Source organism: Triticum urartu, chromosome 1A (genome assembly GCF_056163025.1).
Source record: "Triticum urartu cultivar PI428250 chromosome 1A, HENAU_Tu73, whole genome shotgun sequence".
Taxonomy (NCBI): domain Eukaryota; kingdom Viridiplantae; phylum Streptophyta; class Magnoliopsida; order Poales; family Poaceae; genus Triticum; species Triticum urartu.
In genome coordinates, this window is record NC_141873.1 from 582,612,279 (window position 1) to 582,630,116 (window position 17,838).

A 17,838-nucleotide genomic window follows, 5' to 3' on the forward strand; every position below is an offset into this window, starting at 1 on the left:
GCTCTACAGTATGCTATGCTGTGTACCGCACCTGAAGTGTGCCTTGCCATGAGTCAGTCAAGGGGTACAAGAGTGATCCAAGAATGGATCACAGGACAGTGGTCAAAGTTATCCTTAGTAACTAGTGGACTAAGGAATTTTCTCGATTATGGAGGTAGTAAAAGAGTTCGTCGTAAAGGGTTACGCCGATGCAAGCTTCGACACTAATCCAGATTATTCTGAGTAGTAAACTGGATTCGTATAGTAGAACAATTATTTGGAATAGCTCCAAATAGAGCGTGGTAGTTGCATCTAGGAGATGACATAGATATTTGTAAAGCACACACGGATCTAAAAGGTTCAGACCCGTTGACTAAAACCTCTCTCACAAGCAACATGATCAAACCTAGAACTCATTGAGTGTTAATCACATAGTGATGTGAACTAGACTACTGACTCTAGTAAACTCTTTGGGTGTTGGTCACATGGGGATGCGACCTGTGAGTGTTAATCACATGGCGATGTGAACTAGATTATTGACTCTAGTGCAAGCGGGAGACTGTTGGAAATATGCCCTAGAGGCAATAATAAATTAGTTATTATTATATTTCCTTGTTCATGATAATCGTTTATTATCCATGCTATAATTGTATTGATAGGAAACTCAGATACATGTGTGGATACATAGACAACACCATGTCCCTAGTAAGCCTCTAGTTGACTAGCTCGTTGATCAATAGATGGTTATGGTTTCCTGACCATGGACATTGGATGTCATTGATAACGGGATCACATCATTAGGAGAATGATCTGATGGACAAGACCCAATCCTAAGCATAGCACTAGATCGTGTAGTTCGTATGCTAAAGCTTTTCTAATGTCAAGTATCATTTCCTTAGACCATGAGATTGTGCAACTCCCGAATACCGTAGGAGTGCTTTGGGTGTGCCAAACGTCACAACGTAACTGGGTGGCTATAAAGGTACACTACGGGTATCTCCGAAAGTGTCTGTTGGGTTGGCACGAATCGAGACTGGGATTTGTCACTCCGTGTGACGGAGAGGTATCTCTGGGCCCACTCGGTAGGACATCATCATAATGTGCACAATGTGATCAAGGAGTTGATCACGGGATGATGTGTTACGGAACGAGTAAAGAGACTTGCCAGTAACGAGATTGAACAAGGTATCGGGATACCGACGATCGAATCTCGGGCAAGTATCGTACCGATAGACAAAGGGAATTGTATACGGGATTGATTAAGTCCTTGACATCGTGGTTCATCCGATGAGATCATCGTGGAACATGTGGGAGCCAACATGGGTATCCAGATCCCGCTATTGGTTATTGACCGGAGAACGTCTCGGTCATGTCTGCATGTCTCCCGAACCCGTAGGGTCTACACACTTAAGGTTCGATGACGCTAGGGTTATAAAGGAAGTTTGTATGTGGTTACCGAATGTTGTTCGGAGTTCCGGATGAGATCCCGGACGTCACGAGGAGTTCCGGAATGGTCCGAAGGTAAAGATTTATATATGGGAAGTCCTGTTTTGGTCACCGGAAAGGTTTCGGGGTTTATCGGTAATGTACCGGGACCACTGGGAGGGTCCCGGGGTCCACCGAGTGGGGCCACGTGCTCCGGAGGCTTGCATGGGCCAAGGGTGGTGAGGGACCAGCCCCTAAGTGGGCTGGTGCGCCTCCCACATGGCCCAAGGCGCAGCAAAGGAGGAGAGAGGGGAAACCCTAGGCTTAGATGGGCCTAAGGCCCACCCTAGGGGACGCCCCCTCTCTCCCCCTCTTGGCCGCCTCCCCTTTTCCCATCTAGGGCTGCCGCCCCCCCTAGGGGTGGGAACCCTAGAGGGGGCGCACCCTCCTCCCTCTCCCCTATATATAGTGAGGCATGGGGCTGCCCATAATACGTGATCTGATCTCTGCCTATTGGTGCAGCCCTCCCTCTCTTTCTCCTCATATCTCGCGGTGCTTGGCGAAGCCTTGCAGGATTGCCACGCTCCTCCATCACCACCACGCCGTTGTGCTGCTGCTGGATGGAGTCTTCCTCAACCTCTCCCTCTCTCCTTGCTGGATCAAGGCATGGGAGACGTCACCGGGCTGTACGTGTGTTGAACGCGGAGGTGCCGTCCGTTCGGCACTAGGATCTCCGGTGATTTGGATCACGACGAGTACGACTCCATCAACCCCGTTCTCTTGAACGCTTCCGCTTAGCGATCTACAAGGGTATGTAGATGCACTCTCCTTCCCCTCGTTGCTGGTCTCTCCATAGATAGATCTTGGTGATACGTAGGAAAATTTTGAATTTCTGCTACGTTCCCCATCAGATGCCCCCTCCGGCGGAGCACCGGAACATGCCCCAAGATGGGATCTCGTGGGTACAGAAGGTTGCGATGATGGAATTAGGTTTTTGGCTCCGTCTCTGATCGTTTGGGGTACGTAGGTATATAAAGGAGGAAGGAGTACGTCGGTGGAGCAACGGGGGGCCCACGTCTCCTGGATCATGTTCGGTGAGAAAATCACATTCCCGAAGGTTTCATTCCGTTTGATATTCCGTTTTTCTTCGAAACACTGAAATAGGCAAAAAACAGCAATTCTGGGCTGGGCCTCCGGTTAATAGGTTAGTCCCAAAAGTAATATAAAAGTGGAAAATAAAGCCCAATATGGTCCAAAACAGTAGATAATATAGCATGGAGCAATCAAAAATTATAGATACGTTGGAGACGTATCATCGAGGTTGTTCGCCGTCCGGATGGCTTCTTCCTTCATCAGCAAAAGTACGCTCACGAGCTCCTAGAGCGCGCTGGCATGCTTAGCTGCAAGCCCGCCGCTACGCCTGTTGATACGAAGGCCAAGCTTTTTATCACGGATGGTTCTCTTGCTTCGGATGCTGCTTTCTATCGGTCTATCATTGGTGCTCTTCGGTGCCTCACTCTGACTCGACTGGAGATCCAGTATGTCGTGCAGCAGGTGTGTCTTCATATGCATGCTCCTAGAGACGTTCACTAGGCTGCCGTCAAGCGGATTCTCCGCTATATTTGTGGCACTATGGATCTTGGCGTCAAGCTTCACGCCTCCGCCGACACCGCCCTCACCGCCTACTCCGATGTAGACTGGACGGGCTTCCCTGATGATACGTCTCCAACGTATCTATAATTTTTGATTGCTCCATGCTATATTACCTACTGTTTTGGACTATATTGGGCTTCATTATCCACTTTTATATTATTTTTGGGACTAACCTATTAACCGGAGGCCCAGCCCAGAACTGCTGTTTTTTGCCTGTTTTAGGGTTTCAAAGAAAAGGAGTATCGAACGGAGTCCAAACGGAATGAAACCTTCGGGAACGTGATTTTCTCACCAAATACAACTCAGGAGACTTGGACCCTCTGTCAAGAAAGCCACGAGGCGGTCACGAGGGTGGAGGGCACGCCCCCCTAGGGCGCCCCCTGCCTCTTGGGCCCCTCGATGCTCCATCGACGTACTTCTTCCTCCTATATATATCCACATACCCCCAAACGATCAGACACGGAGCCAAAAACCTAATTCCACCGCCGCAACTTTCTGTATCCACGAGATCCCATCTTGGGGCCTATTCCGGAGCTCCGCCGGAGGGGGCATCGATCACGGAGGGCTTCTACATCATCATCCAAGCCCCTCCGATGAAGTGTGAGTACTTTACTTCAGACCTACGGGTCCATAGTTAGTAGCTAGACGGCTTCTTCTCTCTTTTTGGATCTCAATACAATGTTCTCCCCCTCTCTCGTGGAGATCTATTCGATGTAATCTTCTTTTTGTGGTGTGTTTGTTGAGACCAATTGATTGTGGGTTTATGATCAAGTCTATCTACGAATAATATTTGAATCTTCTCTGAATTCTTTTATGTATGATTGGTTATCTTTGCAAGTCATGAGGACGGCTCCGGTGACCCAATGCCGGTGCAAGAAGGAGACCGTGATGACGTCTCCGGTGACCGAACCGAGTCCGGCCAGGTATATATATTAGTTAAGCTTTTGCTGACTAGCTAATTGATGCATTCATTGTTATGGTATGTACACATATTAATTAAGTATTTGTTCTTTTATCTAGCCCTTCGGATCGAGCACAACTTTGGTAAAGAGACGAGGCCCGAAGAAAAAGTTGAGCTCGGATGAAAAGTTTGGGATCATAGCAATCACGCCCGACGGCCAACCGATTGAACCCCTCCGGACAAAGAGCGCATTTGTTGCTCAGTACGGGGTTTTGGTTAGGGACAAGATCCCGATCAGCATCCAGCAATGGTTAAAGCCGGCTACAGAAGACCCTGAGGTGTCTTATGTCAATGATATGCAGAAAAATGATCTTTGGACTGAGCTGAAGTCAAATTTCACCCTATCGCAAGAGGATGATCCGGAGAAGCCAGTTAAAGAGCAATTAATCAAGTCTTTTGCTCTTAAGAGGATGGCGGAACTATTCAGGAGGTGGAAGAAAGAGCTGAATAAGTTTGTCGAAAATAAAGAGACACCAGAATTCAAGGGCAGATATGAGAAGATCAGATATCACTGGCCCACATTTGTGGCCCACAAGACATCGGAAAAGAGTAAGAAGATGTCGGCGACAAACAAGCAAAATGCTACGAAGAAGAAGCATCACCATCGCACGGGGCCAGGTGGCTACCTCGTAGCCCGGCCTAAGTGGGCCAAGACTGAGAATGATCTGGTTGATAAAGGGATCGAACCAGAGACAATTAACTGGCCAGACCGTTGCCGAACGTGGTTCTTCGGGGCTGGCGGAACCTTGGACCCTGTAACAGGGAAGTGCATTTGGACGAACGATCAAATGGACATACCAGTCAGGAAGCTTCAGCACTATATCGAAGCAGCGCAGCAAGGGACGTTCTTTCCAGACAGAGAGAACGACGAGCTCACAATGGCCCTCGGGAATCCTGAGCACCCTGGACGGACACGAGGCACGCCAGGCTCCATTCCGTGGAAGGTTGGGTTTTCGGACGCGGGCGGTTACAAATGCTAGGAGAGGAGGAAAAAAGTGCAGCAGACCCAAATGCAGGCGCTGCAAGCAAGGGTACAAGCGATAGAGGAACGAGAAGCAAATCGCAGAAAACGAACTGTCGAAGCTTCCCCCGAAGCTACCCCGCCAACTCAGCGGAGAAGTAGCGTGGCTTCCACCGAGCTGGTTCAGCCGGAGCATGTCTTGACGGCTCCTGCCAGCTATCTCGTGGATGCTATCACGGAGTCTCAAAATTGCCACCTTATAACGCAATGGATTAATATGAAGGTCAAGGCAGCTGTTGGCTCTGTTTTTCCTACTGAACCCGGCGCAACTTTTCACTGCCGGCCGATTCCAGAAGGATATGCTAGGGTGATGGTGGATGAAATAACGGAGGGATTTGAGGACCTCCAGCTTGACCACCCTACTGGTGAAGGGGAGACTCGGCTGGGTTCTGCTCTGAAGACTCCATGCCTATGACGGAAGGAGCTCATCAACCTTCCGAACTGGACGCCTCCGCCTCCTCCTCCTCCTCCTCCGGCGAGTCAGGGCACTTCGCCTCCTCCACCGCCTCCTCCACCGGCGAGTGACGATCAGGGCACTCGGCCGGATCCTTCTCCGGTGCGTGGCGGCACTCCGCCTCCTTCTCCGCCTCCTTCTCCGCCTGCGCCGGCGCGCCCGAGCAGCCAACCTCCTCCTTCTCCGCCTCGTCAGCAAGGGCGGAAGAGACCTGCCGCCGCTTCGGCTGCTCCGGCGCGTCGTAGTCCTTCTCCTCCGCCTCGTAAGCAAGTAAAGAAGACAACCGCTCCGTCTACTCTGCCGGCGTCTAGCAGTACAGCCAGAGGCGGGAGGACATACAGATTCGGTCCTTCTCTGAAGACTCCAGAGAAGTTACCATATGAGAGGACCCCGGAGGAGAACGCCGAGATCACGCGAGAAGAAGTGAGGAACTTCTTTGAAGGGGTGAAAGCAAAGAAACATCCACCTCCGGAGGAGAAGGTAGATCCGGTGAAAGCGAAGCGCACTCTGGCTGCCCTGACAAAACCACCCAAGTCTCCGCCGAAAGGAAACTATGAGCGCATTATTGGAAAGGAATTTGCCGAAGCGGAGCGGTCGGGAAGTACTGTGAGTGATGAAAGGCTGAAAGAACGACGATCTGGGAAACAAATTGCCTAGCTCGACGAACAAGCGAAGCAATCGTGCCCCCCGCTCAAGGTGCCTAGCGACATCATCGCTAATGATCCGAGGATGGTGCCCGGTTATAGCAATCTTGGCGATTACCTGCCCGACGATGTACATTATGATTTCATGGAGGTGCAGATACAAAGATACAAGTACGGGAAGCCTCTCGTCAAAGATGAAAGATTTCTATCAACGATGATGCGAAGATTGCATGATTGGTACTTGAAAATCTGCAGAGAGTCTGGGGGGAGTACTTTGTATGTGAGAGTTAAAAAGGAGCATGACCTCGTTGGAATTGAACTGTTGCCTGTTCCATTTGAGGAGTTCTTTCAGTTTTTCAATCAATTGGCCCTCGATAAAGCAACGGTCACCTGCTACTGTCTGTAAGTAGTACTACTTCTGTCATTAAGTCTCTCTATATAGCTCGGCTCTTTCATTGCATGTATTTATAATTATCCTCACTATATTATGCAGATTGAAGATCGCCGAATTGAAGAAAGGACAAGTCGGTGATATTGGGTTCATTAAAACATATCTCATAGATGCAACTAAGGCTAAATTTCATGCCGCAGATACCGAGGCCAACTTGCTACGATCGTTGGTAATAAATGAAAACAAAGATATAATACTCTTTCATTACAACTTCAAGTGAGTGTTACTGTCTTGTGCGTATTTGGTTTCCCTTATATATTAGTCAAGGTTATAGTAATGTAATTGATGAGTTATGCATGCGTGTGCAGTTTCCACTATATTCTCCTAGAGATTAACCTTGAGCAGGGACTAGTAACCGTCTTAGACTCAAGACGAAAAGATCCCCAGGACTATGCGGACATGACTCAAATGCTCGAGAAGTAAGTTAAATCGATCATTATCCACCATATCAGCAACTTTGTTCATTTCCTGATATATCAAGTAATTGTTTTCTTTGTCTGGCAGGGTTTGGAAAAAATTCACCAAAAAGCTCCAGGACTCCCGAAGAAGCTGCAATTTAGACACCCAAAAGTAAGTACTATAGTAGCATGTTCCGCATCTCCTGTTGATTCAAGCGCTAGTTTCATCAATACCATTTGGCATTCTTGCTTATCAGTTTGATTGACCTCTATTTCTTGTAAAGTGGTTGTGGCAGGAACAAGGGAATGATTTCTGTGGATACTACGTTTGCGAGTCCATCCGCCACATGACCTATGAGCGGGTCTACTCTGACGAACAATATGAAGTACGTAAATAACAACTTTCACAATTTTATTTTATTACCATCATTTGTGTTGAGTTTCATTCATTCATATATATATATATATATGTATTGACCCCCTTCTTCAAATTAGATGTTTCGAAAGCGGGATGAACTCCTAGCACCAGCTCGCATGCGAGCAATTCAAGAGGAATTGGCGGCATTCTTTCTTAACCACGTGATCGCTGAAGACGGAGAATACTATGTGGACCATGAGTCCGTATGTTAGGAGATTATATTTGTAAGAGATAATTATTGTACATATGTAGCCGGTAGTGTCGGATAGATATACGAGAACTTGTTGTTCGACCAATCTCTCGGAGAAGGAGAGGTGGTCGATATCACTTCTCTCTGTATGCATATATGTTCATGACGATCTTCTATTTCCTTCATTTGCTTACTAGCTAGCTAGCGTGTCTAGTCCTCTCTATACGTATGTATAGTACGTAGCGTCGACCAAGCACGGACATAAGAGAGGACACTTCTCTCTATTAATTATAGCTAGCTAACACAATATATGAAACACCTAAATTAACCCCCCAAAACCCCCAAACCCCCCCTTCAAAAAAAAACAAAAACCCTAGCCACAGAAATGCTGACGCGTGGATGCCTATTGGTCCCGGTTGGGGCCACCAACCGGGACCAAAGGCCCTCCTGCCTGGGCTCCGCGCACAGGCCACGTGGAGGCCCATCTGTCCCGGTTCTGCATTGAACTGGGACTAAAGGGACAGGGCATTAGTACCGACCCTTTAGTCCCGGTTCAGGAACCGGGACAAAAGGCCCTTACGAACCGGGACAATAGGCCCTTTTTCTACTAGTGGGTATTGTACCGGGACCACCGGAAGGGTCCCGGGGGTCCACCGGGTGGGGCCACCTATCCCGGAGGGCCCCATGGGCTGATGTGGGGAAGGGAACCAGCCCCTGGTGGGCTGGTGTGCCCCCCTTGGGCCTCCCCCTGCGCCTAGGGTTGGAAATCCTAGGGGTGGGGGGCGCCCCACATGGCTTGGGGGGCAAGCCACCCCCCTTGGCCGCCGCCCCACCTTGAGATCCAATCTCTAGGGCCGACGCCCCCCCTAGGGGCCCTATATATAGTGGGGGCAGAGGGCAGCCGCACCAAGTCCCTGGCCCCTCCCTCTCCCTCTCGCTGAGCTTGGCGAAGCCCTGCCGAGATCACTGTTGCTTCCACCACCACGCCGTCGTGCTGCTGGATCTGCATCAACCTCTCCTTCCCCCTTGCTGGATCAAGAAGGAGGAGACGGCTTCCCAACCGTACGTGTGTTGAACGCCGAGGTGTCGTCTGTTCGGCGCTGGGTAATCGGTGATTTGGATCACGACGAGTACGACTCCATCAACCCCGTTCTCTTGAACGCTTCCGCTCGCGATCTACAAGGGTATGTAGATGCACTCCCCTTTCCCTCGTTGCTAGATAACTCCATAGATTGATCTTGGTGATGCGTAGAAAATTATAAATTCTGCTACGTTCCCCAACAATATGATCTTCCTTTACCTAGAAGGCATTCTAAAAATTCTGAGTATTTAGATCTTAATGATGAAATTGATGAAAGTGGGATTGAAAGATATAAAAATCTAGATGTTGCTAAACCCACTATATTGGATTTCAAGGAATTTAATTATGAAAGTTGCTCTTTAATTGATTGTATTTCCTTGTTGCAATCCGTGCTAAATTCTCCACATGCTTATAGTCAAAATAAAGCCTCCACCGAACATATTGTTGATGCCTTGATGCAATCTTATGAAGAAAAACTTGAGTTGAAAGTTTCTATCCCTAGAAAACTCTATGATGAGTGGGAACCAACTATTAAAATTAAAATTAAAGATCATGAGTTTTATGGTTTGTGTGACTTGGGTGCTAGTGTCTCCACTATTCCCAAGACTTTGTGTGATTTACTAGATTTCAGTAATTTTGATGATTGCTCTCTAAACTTGCATCTTGTGGATTCCACTATTAAGAAACATATGGGAAGAATTAATGATGTTCTTATTGTTGAAAATAGGAATTATGTGCCCGTAGATTTCATTGTTCTTGATATAGATTGCAATCCTTCTTGCCCTATTATTCTTGGTAGACCTTTCCTTAGAACGGTTGGTGCGATTATTGATATGAAGGAAGGGAATATTAGATTTCAATTTCGATTAAAAAAGGGCATGGAACACTTTCCAAGAAAGAAAATAAAATTGCCATATGAAACTATCATGATAGCCACTTATGGATTGCCTACCAAAGATGGCAATACCTAGATCTATCCTCGCTTTTATGCCTAGCTAGGGGCATTAAACGATAGCGCTTGTTGGGAGGCAACCCAATTTTATTTTTATTCCTTGCTTTTTGCTCCTGCTTAGTAATAAATAAATTATTTAGCCTCTGTTTTGGTTGTGTTTTTTGTGTTTAATTAGTGTTTGTGCCAAGTAGAGCCGTTGGGAAGACTTGGGGAAAGTCTTGTTGAACTTGCTGTAAAAAACAGAAACTTTAGCGCTCACGAGAACTGCTTTCATTTTTATTTGAAGAGTGATATTTAGTTAATTATTTTTTCAGATGATTAATATATAAATTCCTCACGTCTATAAATTTATTTTAGAATTTTTGGGGTTCCAGATCTTGCGCTAGCTACAGATTACTACAGACTGTTCTGTTTTTGACAGATTCTGTTTTTCGTGTGTTGTTTGCTTATTTTGATGAATCTATGGTTAGTAAAATAGTTTATAATCCATAGAGAAGTTGGAATACAGTATGTTTAACACCAATATAAATAAAGAATGAGTTCATTACAGTACCTTGAAGTGGTCTTTTGTTTTCTTTCGCTAACGAAGCTCACGAGTTTTCTTCTTTAAGTTTTGTGTTGTGAAGTTTTCAAGTTTTGGGTGAATTCTTGTGATGGATTATGGAACAAGGAGTGGAAAGAGCCTAAGCTTGGGGATGCCCATGGCACCCCCAAGATAATCCAAGGACACCAAAAAGTCAAATCTTGGGGATGCCCCGGAAGGCATCCCCTCTTTCATCCACTTCCATCGGTAATTTACTTGGAGCTATATTTTTATTCACCAACATGATATGTGTTTTGCTTGGACTGTCTTGTATTATTTGTGTCCTTGTGTCTTAGTATGCTACAATCATCCTTGCTGTACACACCTTTTGAGAGAGCCATACATGAATTAAAATTTGATAGAATACTCTATGTGCTTCACTTATATCTTTTGAGCTAAGTAGTTTTACTCTATGTGCTTCACTTATATCTTTTGAGATAAGTGGTTTTGCTCTATGTGCTTCACTTATATCTTTTGAGCGTTATAATTTTGCTCTATGTGCTTCACTTAGATCTTTTAGAGCACGGTGGTGGATTTGTTTTAAAGAAACTATTGATCTCTCATGCTTCACTTCAATTATTTTGAGAGTCTCTTAATAGCATGGTAATTTGCTTAATAATAATATGCTTGGTATTGAAGATTTGTGAAACTTTCTTTTGAGTGTGTTGAATACTAAGAAAGGATTGAAGCATGATAATTGTTTTGAGATATGGAGGTGATAATATTAAAGTCATGCTAGTTGAGTAGTTGTGGATTTAAAGAATACTTGTGTTAAAGTTTGTGATTCCCGTAGCATGCACGTATGGTGAACCATTATGTGATGAAGTCGGAGCATGATTTATTTATTGATTGTCTTCCTTATGAGTGGCGGTCGGGGACGAGCGATGGTCTTTTCCTACCAATCTATCCCCCTAGGAGTATGCGCGTAATACTTTGCTTTGATAACTTCTAGATTTTTGCAATAAGTATATGAGTTCTTTATGACTAATGTTGAGTCCATGGATTATACGCACTCTCACCCTTCCAACTTTGCTAGCCTCTCTAATACCGCGCACCTTTCGCCGGTATCATACACCTACCATATACCTTCCTCAAAACAGCCACCATACCTACCTATTATGGCATTTCCATAGCCATTCCGAGATATATTGTCATGCAACTTTCCACCATCTAGTTCATCATGACACATTCATCATTGTCATATTGCTTAGCATGATCATGTAGTTGATATAGTATTTTTGGCAAATCCACCGTTCATAATTTTTTCATACTTGTCACTCTTGATTCATTGCATATCCCGGTACACCGTCGGAGGCATTCATATAGAGTCATACTTTGTTCTAGTAATCGAGTTGTAATCATTGAGTTGTAAATAAATAAAAGTGTGATGATCATCATTAATAGAGCATTGTCCCAAAAAAGGAAGGCCAATAAAAAAAGAGAAAGGCCAAAGAAAAAAAAGAAGGCCCAAAAAAAGGAAAATAAATAAAAAGGGGAAATGCTACTATCTTTTTTTTCCACACTTGTGCTTCAAAGTAGCACCATGATATAGCGAGTCTCATATATTGTGCTTCAAATTAGCACCATGTTCTTCATATAGAGAGTCTCATATGTTGTCACTTTCATATACTAGTGGGAATTTTACATTATAGAACTTGGCTTGTATATTCCAATGATGGGCTTCCTCAAAATTGCCCTAGGTCTTCGTGAGCAAGCAAGTTGTATGCACACCCACTAGTTTCTTTTGTTGAGCTTTCATACATTTATAGCTCTAGTGCATCCGTTGCATGGCAATCCCTACTCACTCACATTGATATCTATTGATGGGCATCTCCATAGCCCGTTGATATGCCTAGTTGATGTGAGACTATCTTCTCCTTTTTGTCTTCTCCACAACCACCATTCTATTCCACCTATAGTGCTATATCCATGGCTCACGCTCATGTATTGCCGGAAGATTGAAAAAGTTTTGAAAAAGTTAGAGTATGAAACAATTTCTTGGCTTGTCATCGGGGTTGTGCATGATTTAAATACTTTGTGTGGTGAAGATAGAGCATAGCCAGACTATATGATTTTGTAGGGATAACTTCCTTTGGCCATGTTATTTTGAGAAGACATAATTGCTTTGTCAGTATGCTTGAAGTATTATTATTTTTATGCCAATATAAACTTTTGTCTTGAGTCTTTCGAATCTGAATATTCATACCACAATAAAGAAGATTTGCATTGAAATTATGCCAAGTAGCACTCCGCATCAAAAATTCTCTTTTTATCATTTACCTACTCGAGGACGAGTAGGAATTAAGCTTGGGGATGCCTGATACGTCTCCAACGTATCTATAATTTTTGATTGCTCCGTGCTATATTATCTATTGTTTTGGACTATATTGGGCTTTATTTTCCACTTTTATATTATTTTTGGGACTAACCTATTAACCGGAGGCCCAGCCCAGAATTGTTGTTTTTTGCCTATTTCAGTGTTTCGGAGAAACAGAATATCAAACGGTGTCCAAACGGAATAAAATCTTCGGGAACGTGATTTTCTCACCAAACGTGATCCAGGAGACTTGGACTCTACGCCAGGGAGTCAAAGAGGAGGTCACGAGGGTGGGGGGCGTGCCCCCCCCCCTAGGGCGCGCCCCCCTGCCTCGTGGGCCCCTCGGTGCTCCACCGACGTACTCCTTCCTCCTATATATACCTACGTACCCCCAAACGATCAGAACAGGAGCCAAAAACCTAATTCCACCGCCGCAACTTTCTGTATCCACGAGATCCCATCTTGGGGCCTATTCCGGAGCTCCGCCGAAACACTACTAGGGAAAAGCCTAGCAGCAGCGCGGGTTTTCGGCCTTTTAGTAGCGCGGGGGCTGGCGCTACTAATAAGGCGCTACAGCTAACGTATAGCAGTAGCGCTGGTCCACCCGCGCTACTGCTACACAAGTGTTGCAGCAGCGCGCTTAAAGGAACCTCGCTGCTGCTAATAGCTATAGCGCGCTTCCCCTGTGCGCGCTACTGCTACAACCGCGCTGCTGCTAACTTTTCTCCACTCGCTACTGCTAATTTTAGTAGTTTTTTGTTTTTTTCGGCATATTTGTTTTGTATTTGAACAGGCTTTATAGAAGAATCTTTAGCACATACAAATGTCATCATGATACACATACAAATGCCTGACCACAAATGTAATCATAACATATACATACAAATAGTCTCGTCATAATCATCATCCAACACAAAGTGGTATCTTGTCATCATCTCGAAAATAGCGATACATGCAAGTCTCAAACTTGCCAGGTGCCATCTTTGTGATCACAAGTCGTCCAATCCCTAGTTTGTTAGGTTTTCGTATCCTCTGCTTCTTATGCCTCTTTTCGGTACCGGCATCGGCGCCGGTATCTTCCCTGACGGTACCTTCCCCACTGGTCTCGGCGCCGCCATCGGTGCCGGCGCTGTCGGTGTCGGTGTCGGCGTCAGTACCATCATCGAGGCGGACCTGCAAACCTTGCTTAGCAGTCAAAAAGTCGAGGTAGTCTTGTTCACCCTCATAATCCAGCTCGTCTGCATCTTGGTCAGAAGGCCCAGTTTCTTCGTTGTTCGACATGTTTCCTATGATTAAGTGTCCTCATTTATTTCTAAAAGTATGAATAAATGAGAAATGAGATAAAAAAGAAATCTATGTGCCAGCACTCGATATGCCAACTATGTAGCACAAATCATGCCTTTATTCACGGGAAATTTCGGCATGACCTTTGCTAAAAAAATGGACATATCGAGCACCTGAAATTCACCGGAACGGAAATGAAACAACATTCCGGCGTAACATAGGCAACTCAGATCATTTACCAAAACATGACATGTCCAAAACATGACATATCCACATATCACATGTCCAGTTCAAATTTGCATATAAATTTAGCAAATTTTGAAACCTATCTAAATTCATAACTAAATAGATAACCTAATTAACATAACTAAAACCTAAGTAAATTAACCCTAGCTAGCAGAGATAGAGGGGGTGGTTTACAGAGGGTGCAGGGCGAGGAGGCAGGCCCGATGACGGCCGAGGTTGGGAGGGGAGGAAGCAGAGGAGGGAGGCGAGGGCCGACGGGTCGGGGGCGAGCGCCGGCGCCGGGGGCGAGCGCGCCTGGGTCGGGGGCGGCGGAGTCGGGGGCGAGCGCGCCGGGGTCGGGCGCGGCGGGGTCGGGGGCGGCAGGGTCGGGGGCGAGCGCGCCGGGGTCGGGGGCGAGCGCGCCGGGGTCGGGGGCGAGCGCGCCGAGGTCGGGGGCGGGCGCGGCGGTGCGACGGGGCCGGGGAAGAGAGAGTGGGGATTTGGGGGAAAAGAGGCGGGATGAAGCAGGGAGAGGGAGAATTTTGGGTTAAGTGGACATAGCAATAGCGCGTTTACACGAAACGCGCTACTACTATTACGAGCAGCTATAGCGATTTTCTGCAGAAACCGCTACTGCTACCTTGACTAGCTGTAGCTCTTTTCACTAAAGCGCTACTGCTATAACCAGTTTCCCTTTTTTCTTTTCCTCAGCATAATAGGAACATATATATTACATCATTGGACCCTTGCATAATAATGGCTAAGTGTGTATACAAAATAGGAACATATATATATTACATCATTAGACCCATGCATAATAATGGCTAATTAAGTGTGTATACAAAATAGGAACATATATATATATATATTACATAGGGAGGAGAGGAGATGGGGAGGGGGAGGTGGAAAAGGTGGTGGGTCCTGCATCTTAGCAGTAGCGCGGGAGAGAAAGCGCGCTGCTGTTAAGAGCGTAGCAACAGCGCGCTTTCCTCACGCGCTACTGCTAAACGGGCCAACCCTGTGCACATTTTCAAAATTAGCAGCAGCGAGGTGACAAAAAAAGCGCGCTGCTACTATGGCATTAGCAGCAGCGCGCTCCCTGGCGCCGCGCTACTGGTAAACTTATGTCGTTGTGTACTGTCGGTGGATTTTTGTAGCAGCGCGGTTTAAGCGTCACGTGCTACTGCTAAGTTTGCACCAGTAGCGAGCTTTCCGTAGCCGCGCTGCTACTACTTAGCAACAGCGCCTGTTTTTATGCCGCGCAGCAGCGCCTGTTTTTATGCCGCGCTGCTGCTAAGATTCTGTGTATAAGGTTTTCCCTAGTAGTGGAAGAGGGCCGTCATTACGGAGGGCTTCTACATCATCCTAGCCCCTCGGATAAAGTGTGAGTAGTTTACCTCAGACCTTCTGGTCCATAGTTAGTAGCTAGATGGCTTCTTCTCTCTCTTTGAATCTCAATACAAAGTTTTCCCCTCTCTTGTGGAGATCTATTCGATGTAATCTTCTTTTTGCGGTGTGTTTGTTGAGACCGATGAATTGTGGGTTTATGATCAAGTCTATCTATGAATAATATTTGAATCTTCTCTGAATTCTTTTATGTATGATTGGTTATCTTTGCAAGTCTCTGCGAATTATCCGTTTGGTTTGGCCAACTAGATTGGTAGTTCTTGCCATGGGAGAAGTGCTTAGCTTTGGGTTCGATCTTGCGGTGTCCTTACCCAGTGACAGAAGGGGCAGCAAGGCACGTATTGTATCGTTGCCATCGAGGATAACAAGATGGGCTTTATTTCATATTGCATGAATTTATCTCTCTACATCATGTCATCTTGCTTAAGGCGTTACTCTGTTTTTAACTTAATACTCTAGATGCATGCTGGATAGCGGTCAATAACTGGAGTAATAGTAGTAGATGCAGAATCGTTTCGGTCTACTTGTCACGGACGTGATGCCTATATACATGATCATGCCTAGATATTCTCATAACTATGCTCAATTCTGTCAATTGCTCAACGGTAATTTGTTCACCCACCGTAGAATACTTATGCTCTTGAGAGAAGCCACTAGCGAAACCTATGGCCCCCGGGTCTATTCTCATCATATCAATCTCCATCACTTCAATCTTGCTTTGCTTTTCTACTTTGCCTTTACTTTTTACTTTGCATCTTTATATCGAAAATACCAAAAATATTATATCTATCAGATCTCACCCTCGTAAGTGACCGTGAAGGGCTTGACAACCCCTAATCGCGTTGGTTGCGAGTAGCTATCCTTTTGTCAAGGTACGAGGAACTTGAGCGTGGCCTCCTACTGGATTGATACCATGGTTCTCAAAAATTGATGGAAATACTTACGCTACTCTGCTGCATCATCCCTTCCTCTTCGGGGAAAACCAACGCAAGCTCAAGACGTAGCAGCGGGGTGGCGGCGGCCGGCGCGGGAAGGCGCACGGGCGGCGGCGGCTGGGTGGCGGCGGCGGCGGAAGCGAGAAAGAAACCTAGGAAACTGATACCATGTATAAGATTATGATTGCACGATGTATTGCTCCGCGTGCATAGACACGTATATATGATACACAAAGGTGGGCCATGGACCTCAACTATACAAGGAACTAGGAGGCGGGCCCAATACACAATATGCACATAACACATATACTCAACACCTGCACTCTATGTGTTCAACATGGGACACAAACTTTAAATTGTCTTCTTTTTTTACCTTTTTGTTTTCTTTTCTAGCCCACTCTTTTTTGCTTGGCTTTTGTCGTGTCGTGTCAGGGCGGTTCCTTTGTGTAGCGTCGTGTTGGTCAGATGCAACTACATAGAGGGGCAAGGGTTGGCTGATCCCCCCCCCCCTCGGCTCTTGCGTTGCCCCTCCTGGGCGACTCGAGAGCGACCTAACCCTAGCCGCCGCCGCCACCCTCCGTCCCTTCTCCCCTCCCCCGCCGTCACCCGAGATGGTTGCCGGCGTTCATGCGGGCCCGTTGATGAAGTTGGCGGCGAGGATCTGCCACCTTGCACCGGTGCAGGGGGCTCAGGAAGCCAGGGTGGCGGCCCTGGATGAAGACGGTGGCGTCGATCTCTCCGGTGGATGGCGCTCGCGGGTGCAGGTCGTCCCTCCCGGCTGTGTGGGCTGCGTGAGGGCGGCGAGGGTTCGTTGCGGCAGCGGGTGGCTTCGATGGCCCCTCCAGGTCTGCTCCCCGACCTCTTCTTCCTCGATGTGGTCCTCCCTCGCCGATCTGGTCGCGGCTTTGGTCGGACCGTCAGATCCAGCGTTTTGGGTGGGGTGTGTGCTCCCTGGAACGGGGGAAACCCCTGGTCGACTTCGCATCGACCTCGAAGACGGCGGCGCTCCGGTGTCGCGCTACCTCCTAAGGGCGTGTCGAGCTTCCGTGGCTGCACCCCCTCCCCATTCCTGCTTCGGGTGAAAGCCTTGGCCTTTGGCCGGACGGTGGCGGCGCTCAGGCGTCTCAGTATCCCTGGAGGTGTCGTTCAAGGATAGGAAGGGGGCTGTGGTCCCGTTGCGAGGTGGTTCTTGGTGGTGGAGGGGCTCTGCTCTCCTGCTCCTCGGAGTTGGTGGTGGCAAGCTGGTCCTCCGACACCTTTCAACGACTCCCTGCCCTGCCTGCCTGTGGGTTGCCGGCCGGTGAATCGGTGTCCGCGTGCTGTTACACGTTCTGGACTAAGGGGAGATAGTGGTCTCCCCTCCGGCAGTGGCCCGAGGAGGCGGGTAGCTAAGTCAATGCTTTCTTCAAGTGGTTTGGATCATCTCGCTCCCATCGACTTGCCATCTTCTGGTTGCAACT